The sequence below is a fragment of the Octopus bimaculoides genome, chromosome 11 (assembly GCF_046866305.1).
Source record: "Octopus bimaculoides isolate indiv1 chromosome 11, ASM4686630v1, whole genome shotgun sequence".
NCBI classification, from domain to species: Eukaryota; Metazoa; Mollusca; class Cephalopoda; order Octopoda; family Octopodidae; genus Octopus; species Octopus bimaculoides.
The window spans coordinates 28252107-28267297 of record NC_142938.1 but is presented as its reverse complement, the minus strand read 5'-3'; positions in this window follow the sequence as shown (position 1 = coordinate 28267297).

Genomic DNA, 15191 nt, shown 5'->3' with positions numbered 1-15191 from the left:
ATAGCCGATGCGGTACATGCCGATCAATTCATACCGGCCCATATATGAACACAAAAACAGGGAAAATATTCACCAATGCGAACATGAACTGCAAAAGTAGAAATCTAATCTACTGCATCAAATGCCCTAATTGTGAAGAACTGTACGTTGGCCAGACAGGTAATGCACTATCGGAACGCTCACGGGTGCATCGACAACAGATTAAAAACCCAGAAGTCTGCCAAATACCACTGAGTAACCATCTGGAAACATGTGGTCATCAAACTTTTATTATATTTCCATTCCATAAACTTTACAACCGGAATGAAATTGAGAGAAAATGCAAAGAAAAGGACTTTATTAAGAAATTGAAACCCACTCTTAACAAACAATGATTAAATTTATCTTACTTGGGGTTTAAAAATCTAATCCCTATAACTAAAACACAAAAAATCTCTCAAATGTCATCATTTCTAAAAATAGCCAAACACCTACTGGGGTTCAAAAATCTTATCCCTATAACTAAAACACAAAAAATCTCTCAAATGTCATCATTTCTAAAAATAAACTTGGCATCAATTCTAAAAATAGCCAAACACATACTGCTGCTGTCCAAAGGAATAGGTATAAAAGACAGAAAACCAGCCAGTCTATTACAGTCTGTTACAGTCAGTCAGATACCGGCCATGATGAAATACCACAAGGTATTGAAAATACGTATTCGCCTTATATATTTAATCCTTTATATTGAACACTCAGTATTTCATATATTCAATAAGACATATTCCATATATTTAATAAGACATTCAATACTTCATTTCATTTCATTGTACCACCCATTTTTATATTATATATTATATATTCCATATTCTATATCCCACATTAATTTTACAAGAATATAAATAAAACATAAAAAACAGACAAAGCTGGAACTCTTTTAAATAAAATAATATATTCCTCTATACACGATCATACAAAACCCTCTTTTTGTATTTATTTTTACTCACACACACACACACACACACACACACACACATATATATATATATATATATATATATATATATATATATACACATACATATATGAACACATGCATACATACAATACATACATGCATACATGCAGACATACATGCATACATACATGAATACATAATGCATAATATATAAATATATACCTATATAAATACATACATAAATAAATACCTACATTCATACATAAATACATACATAAAAACATACGTACATCCATACAGACATACATAAATACCTACATACATAAATACATGCATACATAAATACATACATATATAAATACATACATACATAAATACATACATACATAAATACATACATAAATACGTATATACATTTATATATAAATACATACAAACATGCATAAACACAGGCATACATAAAAACATACATACATACATGCACACATAAATTCATATAATCACATCTACATAATACATGCACCCATACATGCATACACACACACACACACATATATATATATATAAAACACATAGATAATACATGCACCTATATATGTATCAACACATACATGCATACACACATACATACACACATTACACACATACAAACACGTACATATACATACATACACACATACATATATGCATACACACATGCACACATGCATACATGAATACAAACAAGCATACATGCATACATACATAAATACGTACATACAAAAATACGCACATAAATAAATACATACATAAATATATACATACATGTATGTATGCATACATTCATGCATACACGCATAAATACATACATGCATACATACATACATACATACATAAATACGTACATATATAAATACGCACATACATACATAAATAAATAAATACATACATAACTACATAAATACGTAAATGCATATATATATAGATACATATATACATTAATAAATACATAAATATATGCATACATACATATATAAATAAATACATACACACATACATACATAAATACATACACACATACATACACATATACATACATACCTACATACATAAATACATACATACACACACATAAACATACTTACACACATACATACATGAACACATACGTACATGAACACATGCATATATGAACACATACATACATACAAGCTTACATAATACATGCACACATACATGCATACACACATACATACACGTATACAGACATACACAGAGACATACATACATACACGCACACATACACACATACACGCATGCAAACATACATAATACTTACATGCATATATACATGCATACCTACCTGCATACATGCATATATACATGGACAGACACATACACACATACACACATGCATACATCCACACATTCAAACATACATTCATGCACACATGCATAAATGCAAACATGCATATATACATGAATACATGCATAAATACATACAGGCATACATGTATATATACATTACTTACTTACATACTTACATACATGCATGTATGCATCCATGCATACATACATGCATAAGTACGGACATACTTAAATACGCACATACATAAATACATATATACATGCATATATATATATACATACATAAATACGTACATTAATACAAAAATACGCACATACATAAATACATACATACATAATACATACATACATAGATACATAAATAAATACACACGTAAATGCATAAATGCAAACATACATAAATAAATACAGACATACATACATACATATGTACACACATAAATATATACATACATAAATGTATACATACAAAAATACATACATAAATACATGCATACATTCATACATAAATACATACATACATAAATAAATGCATACATTTATACGTACATACATATATAATACATACACAAATAAATACATACGTAAATACATACAAATATAAATACATAACAAAATATATGTAAACATACATACATGGAAACATACATACATGCATACATTCATGCATACATACACACAAACATACATGCATAATGCTTACATACATACATACATACATAATCAATACATACATGCATACATACATAAATACGTACATACAAAAATACGCACATAATAAATAAATACATACATAAATATATACATACATGCATGTATGCATACATTCATGCATACACGATTAAATACATACATGCATACAAACATACATGTATACTTGCTTACATGCATGTATACATGCATACATATATACATAAATACATACATGCATACGTACATTCGTAAATACATATATATATAGATACATATATACATACATGGATACATAAATATATATATATATATATATATATATATATATATATATATATATATATATATATATGCGAGTAAAAATAAATACAAAAAAGGTGTGTTTTTTTGTATGATTGTGTATAGAGGAATATATTATTTTGCTTAAAAGAGTTCCAACACTGTCTGTTTTTTATGTTTTATTTATATTCCTGCAGAACTAATGTTGGGTATAGAATATGGAATATACAATATATAATATGATATACAATATACAATATAAAATAAAATAACATAAAAATGGATGGCACCATGAAAGAAAGTATTGAATGTAGATGAAATATTGAGTGTTCAATATAAAGGATCAAATATATAAATATATAAATATAAATATATATATATATAAATATAAAGGCGACTCGAGTTTCAGGGCTATTTCCCTTCGTCATGGCCGGTATATATATATACATACGTGCATACACACTTTCATACATTAATAAATACATAAATATATGCATACATACATATATAAATAAATACATACACACATACATACATAAATACATACACACATACATACATACACATATACATACATACCTACACACATAAATACATACATACACACACATAAACATACTTACACACATACATACATGAACACATACATACATGAACACATACATACATACAAACTTACATACTACATGCACATATACATGCATACATACGTACATGCATATACGTATACAGACATACACACATACATACATGCATACACGCACACATGCACACATGCAAACATACATAATACTTACATGCATATATACATGCATACCTACCTGCATACATGCATATATACATGGACAGACACATACACACATACGTACATGCATACATCCACACATTCAAACATACATTCATGCACACATGCATAAATGCAAACATGCATATATACATGAATACATGTATAAATACATACAGGTGTACATGTATATATACGTTACCTGCTTACCTACTTACATACATGCATGCATGCATCCATACATACATACATAAGTACGAACATACTTAAATACGCATAAACATAGATATATACATGCATACATATATACATACATAAATACGTACATACATAATACATAGATACATAGATATATATATAAATAAATACACACGTAAATACATATATGCAAACATACATAAATAAATAAATACATACATACATACATACATATGAACAAAAATAAATATATACATACATAAATGTATACATACATAAATAATTACATACATAAAGACATACATAAATACATGCACACACAATGCGTAAATACATACACATATACATACATGCACATATACATACATACATGTGCACATGAATACATCCATGCATATATATATATATATATATATATATATATATATATATATATATATATATATATATATATATTCATACATATATGAACACATGCATACATACAATACATACATGCATATATGCATATATGCACACATACATACATGCATATATGCATACATGCACAAATACACATACATACATGCAGACATACATGAATGCACGCATACATAATGCATACATGTTTACATACATGCGGGCATACATGCATACATACATGAATACATACATCCCTACATACATACATAATGCATAATATATAAATATATACATACATAATTACATACATAAAAACATTCATACGTACATTCGTACAAAAATACATACATAAAAGCATACGTACATCCACACAGACATACATTAATACCTACATACATAAATACATACATACATAAATATGTATATACATATACACCTAAATACATACAAACATACATAAATACAAGAATACATAAAAACATACATACATACACACATAAATACATATATACACACCTACATAATACATGCACCTATACATACATATACACACACATACACACATACATACAAACATTACACTCATACAAACACGTACACATACATACATACACCCATACATATATGCATACATGTATACATGCATACAAGTATACATGCATGCATATATGCATACACACATGCACACATACATACATGCATACATGCTTACATACATACATACATACATGCATACATACATAAATACGTACATACAAAAATACGCACGTAATAAATAAATACATACATAAATATATACATACATGCATACATACATAAATAAATAAATAAATGCACACATAAATACATACATACATAAATGCATATATAAATAGATACATATAAACATACATGCATACAAAAATATATATATATATATACATAAATACGTGCATACACACATTCATACACACATTCATACATTATTAAATACATAAATATATGCATACATACATATATAAATAAATACATACACACATACATACATAAATACATACACACATACATACACATATACATACATACCTACATACATAAATACATACACACACACAAACATACTTACACACATACATACATGAACACATACATATATGAACACATACATACATAAAAACTTACATAATACATGCACACATACATGCATACACACGTACATACATACACGTATTCAGACATACACACATACATTCATACACGCACACATGCACACATGCAGACATATATAATACTTACATGCATATATACATGCATACCTACCTGCATTCATGCATACCTACATGCATACATGCATATATACATGGACAGACACATACACACATACGTACATGCATACATCCACACATTCAAACAAACATTCATGCACACATGCATAAATGCAGACATGCATATATACATGAATACATGCATAAATACATACAGGCATACATAAATATATACATACATAATTACATACATAAAAACATTCATACGTACATTCGTACAAAAATACATACATAAAAACATACGTACATCCACACAGACATACATAAATACCTACATACATAAATACATACATACATAAATATGTATATAGATATACACCTAAATACATACATACATACTTACATAAATACAAGAATACATAAAAACATACATACATACATGCACACATAAATACATATATACACACCTACATAATAATGCACCTATACATGCATACACCCATATATATATTACACACATAGATAACACATGCACCTATACATGCATATACACATACATACACACATAATACAAACATTACACACATACAAACACGTACACAAACATACATACATACAGCCATACATATATGCATACATGTATACATGCATACATATACGCATGAACACATGCACACATACATACATGCATACATGCTTACATACATACATGCATAGATGCATATATGCACACATACATACGTGCATATATGCATACATGCACAAATACACACACATACATGCGCACATACATACATACATGCAGACATACATACATGAATGCACGCATACATACATGCATACATGCATAAAAACATACGTGCATGCATGCGAACATACATACATGCATAAATACATGCATACATGCAGGCATACATGCAGGCATACATGCATACATACATACATACATACATGAATACACACATGCCTACATACATACATAATACATAATATATAAATATATACATATATAATTACATACATAAAAACATTCATACGTACATTCGTACAAAAATACATACATACATACGTACATCCACACAGACATACATAAATACATACATACATAAATATGTATGTACATATACACCTAAATACATACATACATACATACATACATACATAAATACAAGAATACATAAAAAATACATACATACATACACACACAAATACATATATACACACATAGATAATACATGCACCTATACATGCATATACACATACATACACACATAATACAAACATTACACACATACATACACGTACACATACATACATACACCCATACATATATGCGTACATGTATACATGCATACATATACACATACACACATGCACACATACATACATGCATACATACATACATACATGCATACATGCACACAAACATACGTGCATACATGCTTACATACATACATGCATACATACATCAATACATACATGCCTACATACATAAATACATACATATATACATAAATACATACACGCATGCATACATACATATGTAAATAGATACATATATACATCCATGCATACATAAAAAAAAATATATATACATAAATACGTACATACAGACATTCATACATTAATAAATACATAAATATATGCATACATACATATATAAATAAATACATACACACATACACGCATAAATACATACACACATTATTACATACATAAATACATACACTCATACATACATACACATATACATACATACCTACATACATAAATACATACATACACACACATAAACATACTTACACATATACATACATGCACACATACATATATAAAGACGCATGCCTACCTGCATACATGCATATAGACATGGACAGACACATACACACATACATACATGCATGCATCCACACATTCAAACATACATGCATGCAAACATGCATACATGCATAAATGCAAATATACATACATACATGCATACATGCATAAATACATACATGTATACATGTATACATGTATATATGCAATCATGCTAACTTGCCTACTCACATGTATGCATGCATCCATGCATACATACATTCATACATAAATACGTACAGTCATACAAAAATACGCCCATACATAAATACATACATACATAATACATAGATACATACATACATAAATAAATACACACGTAAATGCATACATGCAAACAGACATCAATACATACATAAATAAATACATACATTAATACGTACATACATATATACGTACATAAATGTATACATGCATAAATAATTACTTATATAAATACATACATAAATACATGCATACATTCATACATAAATACATACATACATATATAAATGCATAAAAAAATACATAGATACACACATACATACATACACACATACATACATAAATACATACACACATATATAAATAAACACACACATACATTCATATATGCACACATACCTACATACATGCAAACATTACATACATACATGTATGTACGCATACATACATGCAAACATGTATAAAAACATACATGCATACATGGATACATACGTATATGCATACATACATAAATTCATACATGCATGAATACATACGTACATACAAGCATAAATACATACGTATATACATACATACATACATAAATACCTGAATGAATAAATAAATTAATACATACGTACATAAATATATGCATGCATATATACATACATAAATATTTACATACATAAATAAGTATATACATAAAGACGTACATACATAAATGCCTGCATATATAAATACATACATAGATTCATACATACATACATAAATACTTACATAGATTCATACATACATACATAAATACATACTTACATTAACAAAAACATACATAAACACATACATATGTAAATACATACAAACATAAATACATACATACATACTTGCATAAATACCTACATACATAAAAGCTTGCATACATAAATGCATACATAGATAAATACGTACATACATAAATACATATATAAAAATACATACATACACACACACACATAAATACATATACACATACTTACATACATAACTACATACACACATACATATAATATAATATAGGATAAAATCTTTATAAGAATTTATCAAGTAATCAGCGTGAAAAAAACCTCATAATGAAAAAAAAAAATTCATCTTTTTTTCCATAAATATATATAATTTATATAAAGGGCGTTAACTGTGTAATAATGCCTCACGCTTCGAGGGACTAAATAAGTAAAAAACTACCAAAAAATAAGCAACATATTTACCGAAAACGAGGGAATGCAGCTTTCAAAATTAATCTCTTAAAAACATTTAACTTAACGGTAAACCACTGGTTTCTCAATCAAATACAGAAAACCTGTGAAGTAACCTGCATCTTTTGTTCATCAGTACACGTATGGTCGAGATACATAAAAATAAACAAGAATCAACATACCACGATGTACCCAACACAGTACAATGACTTCTGTTCATAATTATATATCTGTGAAAGAGATTTGAATTTATCCGGTTGCATCTCAGTACATGTTACTGAGATGTCATCGTACTGTGTTGGGTACATCGTGGTATGTTGATTCTTGTTTATTTTTATGTGTCTCGACCATACGTGTACTGATGAACAAAAGATGCAGGTTACTTCACAGGTTTTCTGTATTTGATTGAGAAACCAGTGGTTTACCGTTAAGTTAAATGTTTTTAAGAGATTAATTTTGAAAGCTGCATTCCCTCACTTTCGGTAAATATGTTGGTCATTTTTTGGTAGTTTTTGACTTATTTAGTCCCTCGAAGCGTGAGGCATTACTACACAGTTAATGCCCTTTATATAAATTACACACATACATAGATAGAAACACGGACATACATACATTCATACACACATACATACACACATAGATACATACATACATATATATATATATATATATATATATATATATATATATATATATACACATACATAATACATGCACACATACATGCATACACACATGCATACATACATGTACACAGACATACACAGATACATACATGCATGCACGCATACATACATACATGCATAAATGCATATATAGATACATGCATACATACATTCATAGACTTATATACATACTTAAATAACCATTATTATTATTATTATTATTATTATTATTATTATTATTATTATCATTATTATCATTATTATTATTATTAAGACGGTGAGCTGGTAGAATCGTTAGCACGCTAGGCGAAATACTTAGTGGTATTTCCTCTGAATTCAAATTCCTCTGAGGTCGATTTTACCTTTCACTCTTTCGGGGTCGATAAATTAAGTACCAGTTACACACTGGTGTCGATGTAATCGACTTGTCCCTTTCCCCAAGGCTGTTGCCCTTGTGGCAAAATTTGAAACCATTATCATCATCATCATCATTATTATTATTATTCAGTAGTTTTATTTTTATAACGTGCTTTCACTTCACTACCGAGCGCAGCTCTGTGCGCCTTGGGTATGTGCTGTGGTTTGCTGTGGTGCTCTTATGTTTACTGTATTGAAAGTGTTTTGCGTAGAATGTGTGCAGTACCCAGTCGTGCAATTTTCTGTATGTTATATATATTTGTAAGTCCTGGTGTTTTTGTTATGTATTTGTCTGAATATTTTTTTATTATACCTAAGGCACCTACTATGATAGGAATTGTTTCTGTTTTTAGATTCCACATTCGAGTTATCTCTATTTCCAGGTCTTTGTATTTTGAAAGTTTTTCCATTTCTTTTAGAGAAACGTTGTCATCTGCTGGTATTGATACATCAATTAGAAAGCATTTTTTTTCTTCATGATCTTTGACAACTATATCTGGTCTATTTGCCTTAATTTCTCTATCTGTGTGTATTGGCATATCCCAGAGTATGGTTGCTTTCTCGTTTTCTGTGACCTTTTCTGGCGTGTGTTTATACCATCTTTTTTCTGTTGCTATTCCATAATGTTGGCATAGCTTCCAGTGTATATAGGTCCCAGCTCTGTCGTGTCTGTGAATATATTCCTTCTTAGCCAGGACTGGGCAGCCAGAGATAATATGATTTATTGTTTCTTGTCGATCTCCACATATTCTACAGTTACTTGTTATATTTCTTTTCATTATGTGTTTTTGGTAATTTCTGGTGGGGAGGCTTTGGTCTTGTGCAGCAATTAAAAATCCTTCAGTCTCTGCTTTGAGTCCTGAGCTTCTCAGCCATTGCTGGGATTTTTCTCTGTTTATTTCTTTCGCATTTAGTTTAGCCCAGTATTTACCATGTAGGGGCTTTTCTTGCCATCGTTTTATCATGGTCCGTTGCTGTTCTAGTTTTAGTTTGGATTTCATTTGTTTTATAGCTTTTGTTGTTTCTTCTTCTTCTTCTTCGTATTTGTTAGGTAGATCGATTTCTTGTTTGTATTTGTCAGCTTCCTTAAATACTGAAAACAGTTTTTTGTTTTGCTCGTGTTTTGTGGCTATTTGTATTAGTTTCCGTTGCTTCTGGAGTAGGTATTTTTGCAGTCCTATGGTGGTTATTTTATAATAGTTTTCTAGCTGTATAAGACCCCTGCCACCTTCTGTGCGTTGTATATATAGCCTTTCTATGTCAGATTTTGGGTGGTGCATCCTATATCCTGTCATTATTTTTCTTGTTTTCCTGTCTATTTTACATAGTTCGTTTACTGTCCAGTTAAGGATGTTGTAGCTGTAGCTTATAACTGGGACAGCTAAAGTGTTGATACCCATTATCTTGTTTTTAGCATTGAGCTCTGTTTTTAGTATTGATCTAACTCGTCTATAGTACTCTTTCTTTATTTTTTCTTTCATTTGTGTATTTTGTATCCTATCTAGTTCATTGACTCCTAAATACTTATATGGTTGGCTTTCGTCTAGTTCTCTTATTTCATTGGCTTTATCTAGTGTTATATTGCTACTTTTAACTAATTTTCCTCTTTTCAGGGTTGCTTTGGCACATTTTTCTAATCCGAATTTCATTTCTATTTCCTTGGTAAAGCCGTGTACTGTTTGTAGTAGTGTTTCTAGCTCTTTGTCGTTTTTTGCATATAATTTTAGGTCATCCATATATAGAAGGTGGCTGACTGTTTTTCCATAGCATTTGTAACCGCATCCAGTTCTATTTAGCAATTCTGTTAAAGGTGTGAGTGCCAGGCAGAACAGGAGTGGAGAGAGCGTGTCTCCCTGGAATATTCCTCTTCTAATGGGGATGGCTTTCGTTTTCACAAGTCCCTCTTTTGTTTGGAGCTGTAGCACTGTCTGCCATTTGTTCATTGAGTGCTCTATGTATTTTATGATAATTGGTGCCACCTTGTTTATGGCTAGTGTTTCCAGAATCCACGTGTGGGGAACACTGTCGAAAGCCTTTTGGTAGTCCACCCAGGCCATACTGAGGCCTTTCTTCTTTCTGCGGCTGTCTTCAGTTATGGCTTTATTGATCAATAATTGATCTTTACAGCCGTATGAGCCCTTGCAGCATCCCTTCTGCTCTTCTGGAAACAGGTTGTTATTTTCCAGGTGTTTACTCAATCTCTGCGATATTATTGCAGTAAAGGCTTTGTAGATCGTAGGGAGACAGGTTATAGGTCTATAGTTTTGTGGTTTCTCCGTTTCCGTGGATTTGGGGATTAAGATGGTTTTCCCTTTTGTGAGCCATTCAGGCATTGTTTCTGGATCTGCTATTATGTTGTTAAAGTTTTCTGCCAGCTTTTTATGCATTGCTGGCAGGTGTTTTAACCAGAAATTGGGGATCTTGTCGTGTCCAGGTGCTTTCCAGTTGCTTAGTCTTTGCAGTGTCTGGGTGACCTCTTCAGTTGTTATAGGGGCCCAGAGTTGCTCAGGTGCTAAGTTCGTTGTTTTAATGGTCCTTTTTTGGGGTTGTTGCTTCACCGACCATATTTGTTTCCAGAATTTCTCTAGTTCTTCTGCTGTTGGTGCTGAAGTAATGTCTATTTTATTTTTACCCAGTTCTTGGTAGAGTTTTTTGGGGTTGGATTTGAACTGTTTGTTTTGTTCAAAGAAACGTTGGCGTTTCTCATACCGGCGGATCCTCTGTGCTTTGGCAAGGATGTCTTGCTTTAGTTTTTCTTTTGCCTCAGGTAAGTCTTTTTCTGTAATGCTGTATTTGTACAGTATTTTTGTTTTCTTCTTGTTACTTAGTAGTGTTGATTGTTTACTAATTTCGTTGAGAATCGATAAATCTTTTCTCTTTTTTTAAATTTTGTTCTGGATGTTATTTATCCACAAGGTCTGTTTGGGTGGTAGAACTCCTGTTCGGATGGGTTTGAGTGAGTATCCTGCTTCTTTTGTGGCTGCAGTGGCTGCCGCATATATCATGTCATTTAGCTCAGTGATATTGCCTGTTGTTTCTGTGGTTGTTAGTTCCGTGACGGCCAGGTTTATGCTATTTATTATTGATGTTGTTATTATTATTATTATTATTATTATTATTATTATTATTATTATTATTATTATTATCCTCATCATCATCATCATCACTATTACATACATGCAATTAGAACGATACAGAGAAGATTATAATTTCAATGGCATGCCACTAATTTAGGTTATTTACTGGAGTTCTGGAACTCAGTCGAGTATTTTTTCACTAATTGCTACATTCCTCAAAATAAAAAATAAAAAAAAAAAACATGAATAAATAACGTGATCCAGTTTAGTGAACAGAATTTTGTTACATCTTCATCTCTCCTTTCTTTCATTAAACGATTTCTTTGTCAGATACGGCAATAAACTTTCATTTGTGGTGGTGAGAATAAGAATGATAATGTGGGTGTTTCTGTTTTTGTCGAGAAGGTTCCGCGGAGAATTATTTTCACCTAAAAGACAAAATTTGTTCATTTAATCATCGACAAAATAACATCAAATACCGAGACGGGCCAGCAAGAAAACTTGCTAAAAATAGCAGAAAAATCTCTTTCAGATTACGCCATACTGCCATATAAAAAGAAGGATTCATTAGATTATCTAGTTCCAAGATACATTGATGTTTGTAATAACTGAGAGGTCTACACAACCAAAGACGGTCTGGGGCGAAACGCAACCAGGATATTCCGGAAGCTTTCCCGTAAGGTGTTGAGTTACTTCCCTTCAATTGTAAACTTGTTACTTATTAGGCGAATGTAAAGGACGTGTACACCACTCATTTCCGGTGTTTCTTTTTTTTTCAAAGATTTTTCTCAGATTTCTGTTTTCGATATAGGAGATACGATTTTGCCCAGAAATCATGTTTTCGAAATTTTAATTTCCTCCACCCCACCCCATTTTATTAATTTAAAACTTTTTTTTCGATTTTTTTTAATCCACGTGATAAAATACAGATTACGAAACTGGAAATTTTCTTTTTTTTAAATTTTATTCTTTCTTTAAAAAGCATTCAATACCCCTTCCCCCACCTCACCCAACCATCACCTCCCCGCTTTCAAAAACCTAAAAGCTCAGGATCTTTCACATTCGTCTGATGTTTCATGCATGCGTATAATTCTACTGAAATAGCAGACGTCAAAAATATCAGACCACCACCAGAAAACCTTGCATGCTAGAAACAACAGGTAGACGACATTATTTCTGGAAAACTTCCTCACTTTCTAAAAAGTTAAAAGTGAAACATTCGGAGTTGATGGGTGGAAGTCCGGAAGGGGATTCGAGTGTTTCTTTAAGAAAAAGTAAAAAAAGAAAATTCTTAAAGAGTCGTAATCTCTATTTGATTCTCGTGTATCTGTTGTAGTCATCATGCAAGAGAAACATTTATGAAAATGCACACATAAATAAGTTATGTTTATAGACCATATTTGCAATTATCTATACAATTAATAGCAAAGTTTGTACAAAATTAAATTAAATCCAGGTTTAATCACCGATCGATCAAGTTAGTAAAGTTTTAACAGTTTTGTGACAACATAGTGTCACGATATACTCTAATGGAAAAGTGAAAGAAAGAGATAATGTCACTCTCTCTTTGGACTTTTGTTCTTTTAAAATTTCTGGATGCTGTTGTCTTATTCCTATCTTACTAAAAGCACGAAATAGGTAGAATATAAACAGTCGACAACTGATGAGCGAGGTATCTTCTTTTGGTATTTTGTCCTGTACTTTTCTCTGTTGATGTATTTTTCACTCGTTGATGATGTCCTGTACTTAATGTGTATTTTATATTTATTGATAATTGAACGCCACGCAGCCTTGTTCGAATAGATACATACATACATACATGTCGACTTTCTGTGCAACATTTTATGGTTATTAGTCAATGTAATGTCATACACCCAAC